The following is a 19,698-nucleotide window of genomic DNA, read 5'->3' as shown; positions in this document are numbered from 1 at the left end:
ACACTTCCAAACATGAACTACTGGCATGAGCACCAAAGGATGCCGTGTATTATGTTCCTTAACTAAGAGCCAAAACCAAGCTATATCCTTATCTTCACGAATTTGAAACTACATTTTGAACCTCATTCATAACAAAACTTAATAAAACTGACCAAGTTCTATAGAGGAGTAGACACATTCAAACAAATCTCCTTAACTATTAAACCCATAAAATCTTCAAAAACCATTATATCATCTACTAAAACTCCAGTAGATTTGTAATTCACATAACAATGTTTTTCATTCCATATTCCACTATGAAAAACAACTATTGGAATAACCATGTTTTAAAATTCCTGCAAAAGTAAAACAAAAACTCTTGAATAACAATATCAATAGGTTCTAATAGCTATCAAAAGCAAATATAAATCTATCAATATCATTAATACCAGTCTAAAACTAAGCATGTCTTTCAATGGATATCAATAAAAATTAATGAACAAATAAAAAATGATAGCAATTATACATTCTATCAGTGATAGACATTATCAATGATAGCCACTGATATCTTCCAATACACTAATAGACATTATCAATGACAAACACACAGCCAATGTAGTTATAATATCAAACCTAAAAATATTAAACATCAAAATACACTGATATGTTTATAGAAAGAATATACAGTATCAAATGAAACAGTGAAGAATGCAAGCTCTAACTTAATTAATCAATCAAAACTCAAAATATCTATGCAATGAACAAAGCAAAATTTTATGAAAGCACACAAACTCTGCTCACAATGCATTATGTTCACAGTGAGCTGAAGAAATCATTACGTTCTTGAGAAAAAGTAAGACTAAATGACCAGAAAAATATTTAAGAAAAATTGAAAAACAGAATCGAAAAAACAAGAATGCTAAAAGAAAAAAAAAAACTCCCAATCAAAGATGAAATCGAAAAAAGAAAAATGAACTCACGAATCGAAATTGATGAAGTATCACGGAGCTTCACGAATTGGAATTGATCGAAGTATCTCGGAGCTTCACGAATGGGATTTCATGGAGACTGATTCATCGATATTTCACCGTGAAAGAAAAAGGAAAGAACGGAAAAAAGGAAAGCAAAAAGTATCACGGAGCTTCATTGATCTGATTTCATGAAGACGATAGATATTTCGCTGTGAAAGAAGAAGAAGGTCACAAAGGACAATGTTCAAAGGAGGTCACGAACGTGAAAAAGGAAAGTTAATAAAGGGAAAGAGATGGTAAATTTGAAATTTTGAAAAAAGGAAAGGTTTACCGGTCAATGTTTGCTATAATAGCAAATATTAAAAATGTGGTATATATAATTAAATTTTTTTCTCATTTGTATTATTCAATACAAATTTCCTAAAAAAAATGGTCGTGTATTATATTTTTAATTTAAAGGATAAAATGATTAGTTTTTATTTAGAGTAATTGTTTTTGGGTAAAATTATTCGAAATATTTTTAAATATAGTCTATTAATAATATACAATGATAGATATTGTCAGTATTATATTTTACTATATTTATAAATAAATTGATTTATTTTTTTATATTTGAAAATAACCCTTTTATTTACTCTAGCTAGTTAGGTAACCCATTTAGGTTTTTTGATTTTATGCTTTTTATTTAAAGAAGAAAAAAAAAAAAAGAAGAAGAAGCTACAGGTTGTTTGGTAAATGTTTTTGTTTTTTTTTAACAAAAGAAAAAAAAATAATTATTTGATAATTTTTAAAATTTTGATGTTTTCTAGTCAAGTATTTTTATAATATGATTTCATCTAATATATGTTTGACAAAATTCGAAAAAATTGTTTCAGTATAACCGCTTCATCAATTAGAAGACAAATGTTCCATATATATTTCACCAAACAATTAAGGGACAAATAATAAAATAAATGGATAAATGAAAAAAAATATTAATAATATTTAATAAAAGTAATGAAATTTACGAGATAATATTTTGAATGGTTATCCAATGTTCATTTGCATTAAATAAACGTGATGTTCTATTTCAAAATTCATACGTGATGAAAAGAGCATTACATGTATTTTATAAAACATCACGAGGTCTCATTATTATTTTTTTAATGTAAGATCTGCAACTACCTGTAATCTAATTTTTCACTAGAATTTATGTTAAAATTAATTTTGATACACCACAAGGTATAATTGGAAAATAATCTTGTTATATTCTCCGTCTTCAACTATATATTCCAGATGAGTAAAGTTGTTGGTAAATAGAGTGATTTAACAATTTGATATATATATATATATATATATATATTGAAAATGAATTGGTTGCAAACACTTGTTTCTTTAAAATAAAAAACAAAAAATACAAAATCAACTGTTTACATTCTATTTCATAATCATTTGATTTTTAATTTTTTTAAAAAAATTAAATTTATAATTACTATTTTACCAGTTTTTATGTTTTTGTTATTTACTTTCTACTAATATGTTTTCAAAAATTGAAAATAAAAGTTGTAGTTTCAAAATTTTGTTTTTTATTTTTAGAATTTGACTATTTCTTTTAACAAAGATAAAAACTAAAATTGAGAAATTAGGAAGAAATAAAAATATATTTCAAAAATATAAACTAAAAATGTAATTGTTATCGAATGAGGTTTTACCTAACAATTCATTACGCCTCGTTTGGTAATCATTTGGTTCTTTATTTTTGTTTTTGAAAATTAAATTTTTTTATCTACATTTCATACAATAATTTACATATTTGTTGAATACAATAGTTGAATTCTTAACAAAATTCTAAAAACAAAAACAACTTTTTGAAAGCTATTTTTTTTTAATTTTCAAAATTTGACCATTTTTTTTAAACAGTGGATGAAAAGTAGACAACAAATTAAGAAATTTAGAGGTGGAAGTAATGTTCATAGACTTAATTTTCAAAAACAAAAACGGAAAACAAAATAGTTACAAAAAACAAACCTTAATTCTTACGTTTCCAAAACAAAACTTTTGATTTCGAGATTTTTATTTGCTAATTGGTGTTTCAAAAGTGAGATCTTGACTCTCAAAATTTTGAATTTAATTTCTAATTGGCAATTAAAGTTTGATTTGGTTTCTAAATGATTCCTAAGTATAATTGACAATAGTTAACTTAATAGAACGATGATGTCTAGAGTTAACTTTGTGAGATGTGTCAACATGAGCATATGTCAGATGACATAATGAATTTGAATTTATGATCTAGCTCTTTATCAAGGACATGCCTCCTATACCACTAAATCAATCTATGATGTTTTTTAAGGACCAAAATAGAAACTAAATTCAATTCTTAGTAACTAAAAGTGTCAATTTTGAAACTTTAAAGACCAAAAATCAATTGACAAATTATAAGTTTAGTCCTTAAACTTTGATGCTCGTATCTTTTTTATCTCTAAACTATCATAATTGTCTAACAGGTCCATTAACTAATTTTGTGTCTAAAGATTATTGGCACATTCAATTTTCTTTTTTAATTTAATTGATCTATTAGAGAAGTAAAATTATTATAAATAGAAAAATCTAAAAAATATTTCCATTTTAAATTTAAGTGTTTTGTATTTTTCAAACTTTTTACTATAAAATTTAAATATTTTTAAATATTTTTCTATATTTAAAAAGGTTCTAGAAATTTTAAGTACCTATTAAACATTTTTTTTAAGTTCATGTACAAAAATAAATATAAAAATGTCAAAGTTTTAATTCCAAAAGTCATCTTATTACAAAAATCAATTATTCCAAGCTTTTGTTTTGGAATTCCATTTTCTGCCCTAGAGGATAAATTCTTTGGTTGTTGACTCATTTGGGAGAATTCCATTTGTGATTAAAAAAATGATTTTTTTTTAATCTAATAAAAAACATATTTAGGAAATTGGAGCTGGTGGGTTGTCTATTGATTCATGGGCTTAAGGACAAGAAATAAAGATTAGGGGAGTTACAATATATATATATATATATATATGTTTTCGGTATAAAAGAATATATATATAATATATATATAGTTCAATATTGTATAATTCTTCCAAAGAAATAAAAACAGATTTTCAAGTTTGAAGTACAAAGAATAAATTCTTACTTGCCAGCTAAAAAGTGCATAAATGTCATATATATATATTGTCTTTTTTTTTAAAAAAAAAATAATAATATAAATATTTAATAAATGTCATATTTTTTTCTTTGTTTTTCTTAGACAGTATTTTTGTTAGTATAATTAATTATTCTCATGAACCGAGATTCCTAGTTTGAATTAGAATTCGAAATTTGATTGTATATATGCTGATTCTTTCTATTAAGAATAGCTCAATAGGTAAAAAGAAAATAAAAATCGTTGAATTAGTAAAGATCTAATATCTTTGTACCTCAATTTATTGAACTCGAGTATTTGCCAATTTAGCGCAGTTTAAAATTACAATTTTGAATCCACATTCTCTCATTCATTTATGGTGTGTTTAGATTGAGTTTCTAACTATTTAAATAAATGTTTCTAAGTGAAAAAAAAAACATTTATAAACACTTAGAAAGTCAATCTAAATGGGTCCTATTCTTCCTATAATAAGCTTTGATTTTATTGCTTATTTGAATAAGATATAGTATATCTATTTTTTAAAAAAAATTGTTTATCTTCGCATATTTCAAATTTGAAAGAAGCACAAGTTTCATGTTGATGGAGAGGGATACTTTATTGTATAGATATACATAATAGTCAAAGTGAACATAACTTAATAGTAGTTTATATGTATTTTTTTCCCTTAAAATTATTAGAGGTTTTACTAAAAAAAAAAAAGTTTTAGAAGCTTTAAATATTCATACTATTTGGTAACTATTTCTAAATCGTCACTAATATGAGGATAAGTTGTTTATGAACTCAAATTTTAAATACTATCAAATTACTTATGTTAATTTTCTCATTAGGTTTGTTGGGTAATTATACTATTTATGGAATACTGAACATTATGAATTATTCATTTTCTTTGGATGTGGCTGGCTACTGCACACATGGGCCTCTAATCTCCCAGGCCCAGCCCAAGTTTTGTCAATTCTTTTTGTGATAACAAACTGGGAAAATTGCAATGATTATCTAATTTTGTGATGCTATTCTGAGAGAGAACAACTTAGGTGGTCGTTAAGAAAAAAAATAATCTTAGGATGCTCCATTGACAACTTTTTTATCTCAAATCATATAAGGTAGATTTTTTTTTTTTTTTTTTGGTTGAAACATAGGCATGAAGATTTAGATTTGAAAGAAAAAATCATAAAATCTGTTTTATAAAATTTAGAATATTACTATATATTCTAATTGAAAAATAGAAAAATGATGAAGAGTTTGGCCTTGACATGACATTAACTACTATTGAAGAAATTTAACATGCTCAGTGGGACCCATGATAGAGTGGCCTAGGAATAAGGAGCTTATGGGGAGCTTGAGCGTAAAGAGAGAAAGTCTAGGCATGAGGAGCCTATGAGGGGCCTGAGCCTAGAAGGCTCATGAGAAGAAAAGTCTAAGCATGAAGAGAAGCCTAGGCTTGGCATGCTTAGGTATGAAGAGCTTAAGAGAACTCATGTGAGAGCGCAAGCTCAGAGGAGCCTAGGGTAGAGCTTAAGAGAAGTTCAGATGAACCTAGAAGGGGGCTCAAATGAGCGAGAGAACTTAAAAGGAGTTCAAAAGAGCCTAGGAGAAAGCTTTAGAAAGCTTAGGAGCCTAAGAGTGAGTTCAAGCGAAGTTCAGAGGAGCCTAGGAGAGAGCTCAAAATGAGTGTAAGAGAGAGCTCAAGAGCCATGAGGTAAGCTCAAATGAGCTTAGGAGAGAGCTTAAAAGAATCTCATATGAGACTAAGGGAGAGCTTAAGAGAAGCTGAACTCAGATGAGCTTAGGAGAGAGCTCAAGAGAAGTTTAGAGAAGCCTAAGAGAGAGCTTAATAGAGATTAGAAGCCTAGGAGAGAGCTCAAGATGCGCCTAAGAGAGAGCTCAAGAGGAGCTCAGAACAGACATGGAGAGAGGTCAAGAGAACTCATGGGGAGGCTGAGAGAGCTTAGATAGAGCTCCGTAGGACCCATGCGGTGAATTTATTGAAGCCTAAAAAAGGAGGACTCACACGAAAAGCCTAACCTCCTTATAGAAGCTCATCGGAGGAGGAGCCACATGAGAGAGCTAGCCTCCTTATAGGAGATCATCAGAAGAGGACCCATATGAGAGAGCCTAACCTCTTAAGAGGAACTCACAGGAAGAGGAGAATCCACAATGGAAAGTCTAGCCTCCTAAAAGGAGCTCACATGACCCACATGAGAGAGTCTAGCCTCCTAAGAGAAGCTCGTAGGAAAAGGGGGACCTACAAGGAAGAGCCCAACATACTAAGAGGAACTTGTTGGGATTGGTGTCCTAATTCTCCCGGAGTCTCGTTGTTTTGTAAAGATACACATTGTTTAATGAATAAAATAAGTATCATTTAATTCTGGCATTTACTCATATCCAATAAACAAAACTCATTGATTATCTTATGTGAACTTAAGCATGTATATGTGATATACAAGTGGATCATGCCTTAAGTGATAACCTAAATAGGTCTGTAGTATAAGGATTAAGGTGGGATACCCGATCCTTGTGACACTACAGATACGACCCGCTTTATAGAGGTTTGCAAGTGTTGTAAACTACTACAGATGGCAGATTCTAACCATTCAGTGGAGACGTGCGAGTAGGGGTGTCCTATATAAAGAGTTTGTATAAGACCTAGACCATGAGATGACTAGACTCTGTATATAACACCGTTGATACTAGAGACTTGCATCTCACCTACACGACCTCAATCCTGAGTGTTTTGAGAACTCCTGCCTTTGAAGGCAGTCCTTTAATTAGTATGGGTGAGAGTGGTCAGATTGTCAACTCAACGTGCCTACATTTTTTGGGACTTGTTTGATCTGGGAGCTGGGAACTCAATCCACAAGATGAAATTCACTCTTTTCCCGAAGTAGGGATAAGTAGAGAGATTGCTCCTTTAAGGGTTGATTCTAGGGTTTGAACATAGTGACCATGGTTTCTCTTTAGAAGAGAAGACTCAGGCATAGTAGAACTATGACTTATGTTCATTAGAGGGATCAGTGGTACTTAAGGAGTTAGATGTAACTACAGGAGCATAACGGTTATTGGCCCAACTGTACTTACGAGCGATATGTGAAGGGTTGTCGCACTACTGATTGGTTAAGATAGACACATAATATATTTGTGGTAAGGAGAGTTCAGCTGTTAGTCTTTAGTGGAGTGCCTGACAGTAAACGGATGGTGGATCCCATGACTAAAAGTTTAGTTAGTTATTCATATACCGTTGGAGCTTCGAGCACTGCTGATTCGTCCATGAGATGAAATATTAAAACTATAGGTTATAAATATAGTATGATAAGTTGGTTATCATTTATATTTATAATAATATTAATTATTGGATAACTAATTCTTTTTCTTTAATAACCAATTAAGTGGGTGGTTATTGGTGATTCATGGTAACCGTGAGTTAAAAGGAAAATTGTTTTCCTAATTTTTAGTAAGGTTTTTTACAAAAGAATAAAACTAGTTTTTGAGTTTTCTCTCGGCAAAAAGAAACTCACGGTGCTTGTCAAGTAAATAACGATTTACTAAGTGACAGCGTGATTTAGTAAACGATTGTGTAGTGTTTGTAGGCGACAGACACCGAGCTAAACAATCACATAGCTTTTGCTAGACGATCGCATAGTTTTAGCTAAACAATTAGTCATTGACCTATACAATAGGTCTCCGCCATCTCCCACTTGCCCGATCGTGTACACGATTGTTCTTACCTCCTTCGTCTGCTTCATACCAAGTTTGAACAGAGCCTAACCTCTGGACTCTCACATCGAGAATACCAAGGTAGCCTTCTTAGTGGTGTCATACTCAACTTGACATTGTCGAGGTTTTATGGAGGCAGTTCGTGTTGCTGAGGAGTTCATGACCGAGGCGATCGCTGAGGACGAGTGCGATGTGTTTGTGCTGTGTTGTGGTCGTGTAGATCGAGCGTTCGAGGTTGCTGTGTTCGAGCATCAGTGCACAAAGGAGTGTGGAGACGAGTCTACAAATGTTTGTAGAGTTTTCTCCTTGTTCATTTGTAGTTGTTCATGCTGTAATTTCTATATTAATTGCATAACTGTATGTTTATATACGACTGTAATTTGTAATGTTCATTCATGATTATAATTTGAAATGATCTTATTTCTATTGCTCATCGAAACCTCGAGTTTGATTTCCTTCAAAACTCAAAAGAGGAGGATCCACAAGGGAAACCCTAACCTTTTAAGAGGAGTTCATGAGAGGGGGAGGACCCACACAGGAGAGTAATCTTGGGACAGTATCTAGGAAAGCTCAGAGGACCCATAGAGGAAGATCTTTGAGTGATTGAGTGTGAGACCGAATCTGAACAGACGAGAGCCATAAAGGTGGTGTTGAGAGCACTTATACATCCATTAAAATGATAGTGTAACTACCCATTAACTATTAACTCAACGGTTTTCACGAGTTTAAGTGAGACATCATGAGCCTAAGTAACCGTTACAATATACCATTCTATATAAGCAGCTGAAGTCATTGGTCGAAGGTACGCCAAAATACCCTACTATTTTCCTATTTGTCTAGTTACTCAGAACCAGAAGACTGATTTGAGCATTGGAGTGTGTGTGGCTAGACATCACACCAATGTTTAATTGTTTCTGCCTTGCAGGCACTTGAACGGATCCCTCCTGAAAAAATAAATTTACTATTGGTGCGATTTTCGGCGACAACATCAACGATAAATTTATTTGATAGGAGAAAGGAAGTAATCAGTAAAATAGGAAAATTTGTACATCAGTGTGGTGCTTACTACACATGCTTCAATGTCCAAATCAAAGGGTGCATCAAGGCAGTAAGCTATTAGTTTGTGACTGAAGAATAACGTACTTCTCCTTAGTGCTATTGTGATGTATTTATATAAGTGGTTAACATAGGTTGTTTTGATAAAGTTTTAGAGTTTCTTTGGGATAATTCTTCAATTCATCAGGCCGAGGGGCGTGCCTTTTTTTGTGTTTGGCTAGGTCGAGGTCATGTACCTTCCTTTTTGGTTGGTTTTGGTCATTGGGTGATACTATGGGCTGAGGCATGCACATGACTTGCCCCTATTAGCTATTTTTCTATGTTCAACTACCAAACACATTGATTTGGGTCTTGACGTAAGCTAACCCTCTCCCTTAGGTTCATGGGTCGAATATGCTATTTTGGACCCAAATCTTTTTATTTTCTTAGTTTTGTTATTTATGTTATTGTTTTACGTTGATTATACCATTTAGTCCAAAATCACTCATGACAATGATTAATCCCGTTATCTTTTAATTTAGCATGCAATCACAAATAATTAGCTAGATTTACTATTATTATCATCATCATCCTCGTTCTCATCATTATCACCATTGCAATTTTTTTTTAGTTCTATTATTACCATATTCTACAATAAGATTATAGAGGATATATGAGAATAAAATTTGTAATGATAAAAGAATAATTAAGGTCATGTTAAGGAGTGATTTTGAAATGGTTAAGTCACTTTTAAAAATAATAAAATCACTTCAGAATATGCTTTTAATCATTCAAAATCAATTTTGACAATAAGAAAATTGCATTTAAAAGTGTACAATAACGTATTAAATCAATTTTAAATGATTAAAAATATAATTTTAGAATAATTTGAGTAGGACAAAAAGTAATTTTAACAATGTCATAATCATTCCCAACACATGCACTTAAGTTAAAATTAAAATATAGAATAGAAACTGAAAATATAGTTGGATTAGGCAAGTTTTAATGAGGCAGGCTTAGTGGGTCCAAGTAAGGTACGACTGATTGGGCCTGATAAGTTAAATGTAAATGGGCCCAGCCCAATAACTCTTGCAATTCAAAATGCTAAAGCACAATAATTATATACAAGAAATCTATTGTTTTCAAATTTTTCCATAAGAAGATAATGAAACGAAAAGTTTTGCTGAGTCACAAGAAAAAATCCTTCGAAATCATTCTAATCATTGAAAATCAAATTAATATTTAATTTTTAAACTCTTAAAATGTAATATTTATATCATAAATAATATGAATTATTAAATTTAAAATAGGTTTCAAAATAGTTTTAACCATTTAACAATACTCCAAAATATATTAAGACGGTCAATATTCATGAATAAAAATAATGAGAAATACTTACAGTAATATTTTGATAAAGTTGACTTTATACTTGCATTTTTCATGTACATCTCATCACACTTAAACTTTAATATATGTTTATCCATTCCAAGATTAACTTATTTCTCAATTCATTAATAAACATTAATAAACACATAAAGTTCATAATATATATTTTTAAAATAAACTTTTAGTTCCAATCTTTACTAAAAAGCATGAAATGCAATGTAAGAAAGAACAATAAAGAAAGAAAAATTTGACATAATGATTCGTCCCACACTTCCATCCTTTTAATCTTTTTTGTTAATCCTTTTTTTTTTGTTTGTTTTTTTAATATGGTGTGTACCTTAATAAGCATGCTACTTAGCTGCATTCCCCATGTTTTTGTACTTTTATATATNAAAACACAAGATATATAACCCACAGTTTTTGTTTCTTTCCCTTTTCTTGGCATCTAATTTTAAATTTTAAATTTATCATATTTTATTTACCCTTTATCTTTAGATTATAAATATTTAGTACTTTCAGATTTGTGTCTTAAGAAAATCTTTACAACCCAATTTGATAAGGGATTTTTGGTTGTTAATTTTTTAAAATTGTATTTATTTTAATTTTCAAAAATCAAGTGGTTATCAATATATTGTCACTATTTATGATTGTGTTCTCATCTTCTATTTCGAATATTCATACATGTATGTGAGCGTTAAGTGACTAAAGTCTTTAAAGTGAGACAAACGTATTTGAGTGTGCGTTATTGAGGAAAAAAATAATAAATGAAGTTGTACCTGCGAGAACCTCCCACAACTTTCAATTATGTATCTAAAAAAGTATTTATGTATTTGATATTTTTTAAATTATAATTCATAAACATATATTAACGACTAAATTTGAAATCCTATTAGACAAACTTTTAAGTTTATGTTTAATGCATCCGTTAATTTTCAAAATCTTAAATTTGTCAATAATAAAATAACAAAAACTCAAAACTTTAGCTTATTAAACATTAAAAAGTAGGTATCTATTAAATCTCCTTTAAAGTTCAAAGACCACATGAAAATTCCAATTTTAATCAAATAACTTCTAATAACAACATAAATTAATCATAATTATGTCGAATTTTGACAAAATATTAGAAGAGCAGTTGTCCTACATCGAAAAATTTAAGAAAGTAGCGAGTTCCAAACACTGTAAAAAAAAAAAAAAAAAGTTTATGCCTTTGGCATTTTAAGTTTCATATACTAACTTAGTTTTGTAAATGTAGTATAATGCTTTGAGATAGTGTTTTCTTTATAGATAGGATCGGAGAAAGACTTCAGTATGATTGAAATTTTTTTGGTCCATGATTTTTTCTTTGATCGAGATATTTTTTTAGTTTTATTGCTTTCTTTTAATTTATCTGATATTTTTCTACTCATACTCGTAATAAGAGTGGAAGATTTTCCTCGCCAAATTAATCAAAAGTAAAACGATGTGGTGTGTTTGTTTATTATTATACCACACCACCCAAAGCCCAAAGCCCTCAATTTCTTTCTCCCTATTTATGATAATGTAGCTTAGCTTAGCTTAATTTATCAACCAAAGACGATAATGTTTTATAATACAAAGTTCGGCGATTATTATATATATATTTTCCTCTCAATTTTGTTGGGGAATTTTATAATATTTGACCATATAAGAAAACGTATCGATCTTTCCATTGGATTTATATTAAGTATAGTATATATGAGTGGAATTTGAATACCAACAAAAAAGAATATATAAATTGAAATTATTTTTTGCGTCAATGAACAAGCTAACCACAAAGTCTTGACGTACAATACATAAACTTTTAGGTCCACCAATTAAAATCAACAATAACCATAAGAAACAGAGACAGAATTATATGAATGTCAAAAAATAAGGTAACAAGGCTTATCCAAAAGAACCTGTTTTTATGATCGGATTTTGTCCTTTGTATATATATACACGTGTGTATTGTCTTTTTCTACAAATAATAATACATTTTCCATACATTCATACACAAACTCTATAGTTTATTAACCTATGCAAATATTAAAACGTTTTTTTTCCAAAATTTAGTAATTGTTTCTGTAATTTGATGTTAGTTCTATATACTTATCAAGATTTAGGAACATCATTTTTGTTTTTAGCCTATGAGTGTCTGAACTAGCTTATACGTACTTTGGATAATTGTTTCCTAACCTTAAAATATTTATGTGTTAAAGAAACTTGTAGGATATTGAATTGATCTTAAGTAGGATTGAAAGGTTAAAAGAAGTAATGAGCTCCAAAGTATTATAAAAAGATTGATCATAATCCTAGATAGGTAGCTACCATGGACTTGAAAGGTTGTCGAAGAAGTAATGAGCTCTTAGTATTATAATTATGACTTTGGATTCAAGCCATTCTAGTTAGATACACTTTAAACTTGGGTGTGTTAAATCTAGTTAAATTCTCTTTTGTATTCTATAGTTTGAAAGTGGAAAAAATGATGCATGAGTAATACAAAAATTTGAATAGAGTGTTTTTGTAATTGGGATTGAGGAGATAATTGTATGTGATGGTAATAATTTTGGTCGTGGTTTTTCGTCCCTTTCAAAGTTTTTTTTTTTTTTTAAACATAAATTATTGTGTTTCATAGTTTTGTTGTTTCTTTTAATTTCTCAATTATTTTTTTTGCTCATTCCTATGGTCGTAAAGAGAGGCTTTTCCCAATAATTATTTATCCCTAATTAATTTGATTAAAAAAAGGGATGTAATTATAAATAATTAATGTATCGTTTGATAATGATTTCACTTTTTTTTTTCAAAAAAAATTATGTTTGTTTTCTCCTAATTTTTCAATTATAATTTTCTCATATTTTACTAGTAAATTTTTAAAAACAATAACAAATTTTTGTAAACTACTCTTTTTAGTTTTGATTAATTTTTAAACAAGTTTTCAGTGGAAATGAATTTAGTTCATGGTGACCACGTAGGACCTACTTAAGATTTAATATCTCACGAGTTCTCTTAGTATGCATTCAAATGTTATAGGATCAGATAGGTTGTTGTCTCTTGAGATTAGTTGAGGTGCACACAAATCGGTCAAGACACTTACAAATGTCGAGTAAAATAAAACTTGACTTGATTAAAAAGTTGATAACAAAACATAAAAACTATTATATAAGTGAAGATAGTATTTATAAGTTTAATTATCAAGAAAATCGAAACCTAAATGATTATCAAAGAGGTCTAAAGTTTAATTTATTCTCCCTTAAATGTTGAAAGGAAAAATTTCAAACTAAGGGTAAGGGAAATGAACGTGGGAATTATTTAGCATGCATGTGGTTGCTGTCGTGGACCTCACTTTATCCCCATAACAAATAAAACATTTTATAGTGGAAAATTTGGCATAACAAAACAAGTTCCACACACAAAAGGTTTAACATTAATTCACGTTATTAACAACAAAATTTACACCGAAAAAACCTATATAAATATCATTGATTCCCTAAGAATGAGAAAAAAACAGCAAAATCTAGGTATCTTTCCATTTTCTCTTTTGTTTCCTCCATTGGTAGACCTATCAACTCCCTCAAGGTAGGAGATGACGATCGACGCGCTTGCGGTACGTAAGAGGCAAGTATTTGGATACGATTATAGCAATTGCACTATGATATCATTTGTCATAAACTATATCACTTTTATAACAGTTAGAAACATGCAAAATAGTGAAATCGATATTATTATAGTTCGCATTGTATTAATTCGATCTCTCTATTCATTTGACTTGGTTAGTTATATTTTTAATAACGGAAACTATGTTTAATCTTTGTTTATTATTTGTTATCCTTAGACCTAATGCTATAATGACACAGGTTAGGGTTTACTTGTTTGTTTCTTTTTCCTTTTGAGCAATATAGAGTTTGCAGAAAATTCTCAACCATCTCTCCTTTCTTTCTTCAATGTTTCATCTTTATAAACAATCTCGACCAATCTCATTAATGAAAAACACAACTAACTCTAATAGTGTACTATATATATGATATCAAACGTACCTTTTCTCTTTTTACTATTTATATATCTAATAACTATAATGTGTCCTACAATAAAAAAAAAGAAAAGAAAGATAAAGTAAAGTTGTTCCTAGGATTAGGTCAAAGGCAGCAACTATGAACATGATATTGTCCCTATTAACGAATGAAAAAGGCTAATCCCAAAAAGGGAATGAAATTAACATGGGATTGAATTAAAAACGACTCTAGTAACAATACTTTTGGATATGTAACAAAGTTCAAACGTGGGTCTTATGAAAGCCTTGTCTGTGGAAATGTGTGAGTATGAGTGTACAATATGATTTTTAATTAATTAATTAATATGGGACAATCTAGGGTTGGGAATTATATTATTAAATAAAATGTGTGTATTAATTATTAAAAAAAAAAAAAAACAGCTTTTTTGGGAAAGGAGAGCATATGTTAAGGTTATTGTTTGGCCTTACAATCAACCTAAGAGGCACCAAAAAAGACCATATGTTTTTTTCCTCTTATTTTTTCTCTACCATTCATTAGATATCATATGTTTGTGGTTTTTAGTTAATCTTGTACACGTGCATTTCCTCTATATGTTTTCCATATTATAGAATTAATTTACTCAATAAATTAATTAAATTAACTTTGTTTAGATGTCGGTGATGTGACAAGAAAATTTTTAATACTGAACATTAGATTATGAAAAGAGAATAATGAGAATCTCTAGTTAGGATATTAAATAACCAAAGGTTGATTCAATTTATATTAATTAGTTCTAAAATGTATGTGAATTGCTAGATTATTGTATAATATAGTTTATATAATTAGTTCTAATTTAGGATCGATTTTAAGTTTAATTTATTATTTTTCTTACACTATTTTTATTTTATAATAGAAAGTCTTTTTTTAATGATATTTTGAATATAGAACTTTATTTTTTGAGTGTTCTCTCTCAACTCTTCTTGGAGATGAAGGGTCCTTTTATTTGGCTATAGATTTGACTTGATTCTAAAATTCGTGGCATCTTATTCTGATTTTAGTGATTTGGTCTTGGATAAGTACCCAAAGAAATAACAATGTTACCTTTTTATATATATATATTTGAGTCATCGATAAATTTAAGGACAAATCTAAAATATAATGCTAAAGTTTGATTCTTTTTAATCAATTGTTGTTACTTGGATCTCACATGTATTTTTCGTTGTTACGAGTCCTTAGTATGCTTGACCTCTGACCTGCTCCTAGTCTGGTCTCACTTTCCGAGTGATCTGCATACTAAGAGAATCTCACACCGGTATGATGTTGAACCTACTATACTTTAATGCTTAAGATATTACAGAAAGTGTATAGTTCAACTAACTTTACAAGAAGTAAAGTTAGGGATTTCTTTTGAAGAATATGTACCTTTCACCTTAGGGATTGTCGAATGGGCCATTTATAATATCTTTCAATAAGTGTAACTCTAGCAATGTTAGAGTTATTTTGGGGCTCAAGGCTGCAGGATGCTAGACCGAGTGCAACTCAGTTATTTCTCGATTGGTATATATTTACCAGTTTGGTTAGTTGGCTTAAACTTCGAGGCTTGATTTTACCCCTTTGAGATGCATACTCCTTTATGCCTCTTCTTAATTTTCTTTTGTCTTGGGCTCGCCTATGGTTGTATCTTATCTTGCCCTCCAACATTAATATTAATTATGTGTTTTTTTGAATTAGAAAAATAATTTTTATTTAAAATTTGTTTTGCTAGACAATTATTTTTAAAAGGTTTATTAAAAAGGATAAAAAGAACAATTTATAATTTATGGTTTTTAATTTAAGTTAGAGTTTCAATACATGAAACATACCGAATAAAAGAATTTTTAAAATAAAAATAATAATCAATTAAATACTGCTAAATCCTAGATAACATGTTTTTTTTTAAAAATAAATCTTGAAACAATACATCCAAACAATCACATTTCTGGTTCAAGTTGATGGGGCATAGGCATGTCATTTCACATCTTTCTCCATTTTTCCATTATTGGGAAAATATCTCCCAACAAATATTAATATTTTTTATTCAATAAATTTAATATTATTTTTTAATATATTTCACTGACAAAGAGAAATTAGTTTTCTTTCTTCATTTAGAATATCATCAATTAATAATGTAGTCTTGCATTCCTAAGTATTTAATTTTTCACCTTGATGCATACATGTGAAAAATTAATCTACAATAATCTATCTAAATGAGGCCAATAATATAGGGAAAATAAATAAATAAATAAATAAAGGAGGAATAAAACAAAAATGAACAATATTGAAAACAAAAATACAGCTATGAGAGGCTAAAAAAGAAAGATTCTTGTGATGTGTGAGAGGAAAAGACAACTTTATGAGTATGACACATTCAAAATTACTAAAATTGATTAATTATAATTTATAATAAGGTAATTCATGGTAAATAAATAATGAGAAAATTTATAACCTAAATCTATTCTCACTTAGTATACTAAAACTAACACTATACCATGTGACCTTTACACAAATTAATGCAATGATTATTTGTATGTAGTTAAAATATAAAATACCATAATATGAAAATATATGTACAAGAATTATTCAAGACATTTATTAACATTTAACAAACATTCTTTATAGATAGGTTGAATGTTTGACTGTGATATAAATTTTGAGTTATTTAAAATGAAAATAAAAATGGTAAAATATATGATTGTATTATTATTATTATTATTCCCCTATACAGCTTACAAGTTTTATTCCATTCTTATCCTTGAATCTTTAAAATGTCTATTTTAATTTCTAAATTTCTAAAAAGTGTTATTTTTTGTTATTAGCGTTAATTTTTTAGTATATGAGTTTTCAATAATAATATGGAAATTTGACCAGAGTTCTACATTGACTAGATAAAAGAATAAGAGAATATATAAGGGTGTCTGGACTATCTTACGTGCACCTCGACTAAGTTTACCGGACAACTGCCCGACTCTACAACATTTGGGTATCAAGAAGACTCGTAGGATATTAAATCTTAGGTAGACGACCACCATGGATTGAACCATAATCCATGACCTCTTAGCCTTTTATCAAGGGATGTTCCCTTATTTACCACTAATTTCTACCTTTATTTGTAAGAAATCTTTTGGGGTAAAACCAACAAGAAAGTTAGGAGGGTTCATGTCCAAAATGGACGATATCATACATGATATGTGAACGATCGTTGTTCTAGACAAATGGTATCAGAGTCATGCCCCTAATTTAGCCATGCTAATAGAATCTTTTGGGTGTCGAATAAAGATATAATGGAGGCTTGAAAGTATTGATGATATGATCCATGGTAGAGTAAGAAAATGATTATAGGTACATGAGTGAGAACAACTATCTTTATTGATATGAAATTTGTCTTTTGAGATGAAATCAAAAGTAAATTAACAATATCATATTATCGTGGAAATATGGGGAGAGTTGTTATAATAAATAGATTCATTTGATTTTCATAAAGTTTCAAAATATGCAACTTTTGGTCAAAGAAATATATTTAAAAGATCCGTGCACTAATTGGGTAGGCTCCATTTGGTAACCATTTTGTTTTGTGTTTGTTTGTCATCTATTTTTTACCAATAGTTTAAAAAATCAAGTCAAATTTTGAGAACTAAAAAAAGTAGTTTTCAAAAAATAGTTTTTGTTTTTGAACTTTGGTCAAGAATTCAACTATTGTACTTAAGAAAAATGTAAATTATTGTACGGAATGTAGATACAATAGGCTTAATTTTCAAAACTAAAAATAAAAAAAATCAAATAGATACCAAACGGGACCTTAATTAATTAATTGATTGATTGATTTTAATGTTGATGTTGAAATTGAAAATTAAGAAAAGAAAGTAATTTCTCTCTCTCCCTTGACTTTTCATTGGCTCTATTCTTTGATCTTCTTCGTGGCAACCCTTTTCTCATGAAGACTGTTGGCTTGGTTGCTTTTACATAATGCAACCCAATCGACATGAAAGACCAAGCCAAAGAATTAAATTTTTTTTGGCATTTTTATTTTAAGTCAAAAGGAGGAAAAAAAATATTGATGGAAAATGAAACAAACAAAAATTTAAATAGTAACATCTTGTTCCATAACTATTTTATTTTTTTATTTTTTTTTTAAAATTAAGTTTATAAACGTTTTTTCGATTTATTATTTTTATCTGTTTTTGTTATTTACCTTTTATGAATATTTTGAAAAACCAAACCAAATTTTAAAAACATAAAATGTAGGTCTCGTTTAGTAATCTTTGGTTATTGTTTTTTGTTTTTGAAAATTAAGTCTATGAATATCTATTCCATCCTCTAAGTCCATTGCTTTATTATTTACTTTCTACTAACATTTTCAAAAACCAATTTAGCTAAGTTTTGAAAATTAAAAGAAATAGTTTTTACAAAAACATGTTTTTGTTTTTGAAATTTTGTTAAGAATTAATCTCGCCTATTTAAGAAAGTTGAAAATTATTGTAAGAAATTGATAAGAAATATACTTAATTTTCAAATGTTAAATGATTATCAAACTTGGTCGTAGCTTTTAAAATATTGTTTTGTTATTAATATTTTAGTTAATAATTCAAGTGCTTAATTACAAAAATGAAAGCCAATAGCATACAAGTTATAATATAACAAACACAATTTTTAAAAGTGTTATCAAAAGAGCCCAAAATTAACCCTTTCAAACGACTAATACTTTTTTTTTAGTTGAAAAAATAAATAGTTTTTTTAGTACAACAAACGAATAGGAAAAACAATACTCAAAGATAAAGAAAATCAAAGTGAATGACATATATAATCCACCCTTGGAGGATAGTCTTCTAGCCTCACAACAGAACGTCGATACATGTAGGAATGAAAAGCTAAAACGTGAATAGATGAGTTACATCGCCAGTTTGTCCACAGAAAATAAAGAATAGAACCATTCAAATAAAACTTCCAAATTGTATCAATGAAGATTTGAACTTCATTCGTATATCTAGCATTTTCAATGAAGAGATTCCACATGTTGAAAATAGAAGAATCAAGAATGTAACAGCAATCAATTAAAAGAGACATTAAATGGTGATATATAGTTTTGAAAAAGTTGATGAGAATATTAAAATTGAACACGCTAAGCTACCTAATTAAGTCCACCATATTGGTAAAGTTATCATACACTATACTGTCGACATAATTGAAATTAATGTAATAAATAAATAAATAAAATGGAAAAAAACGATTTGGATACTATTTTGGTCTTTGAACCTTGAATTTTATACTATTTTGATTTCTAAACTTTTAGAAACGTCTATTTTAGTACCTGAACTTTTAAAAGTACTTAATTTGGTCCATACTCTTAGACATAAATAGTGAGATAACTTGTATTTTTGGATTACCATGCTACTAAATAAATTAGTCACGTTAAAAAATCTAGAGTTTCAATTTTGAATTAGATGGT

This window comes from Benincasa hispida, chromosome 2 (genome assembly GCF_009727055.1).
Source record: "Benincasa hispida cultivar B227 chromosome 2, ASM972705v1, whole genome shotgun sequence".
In the NCBI taxonomy this organism is placed as follows: domain Eukaryota; kingdom Viridiplantae; phylum Streptophyta; class Magnoliopsida; order Cucurbitales; family Cucurbitaceae; genus Benincasa; species Benincasa hispida.
The sequence above is the reverse complement of the archived record's forward strand: the minus strand, read 5'-3'. Positions refer to the sequence as shown.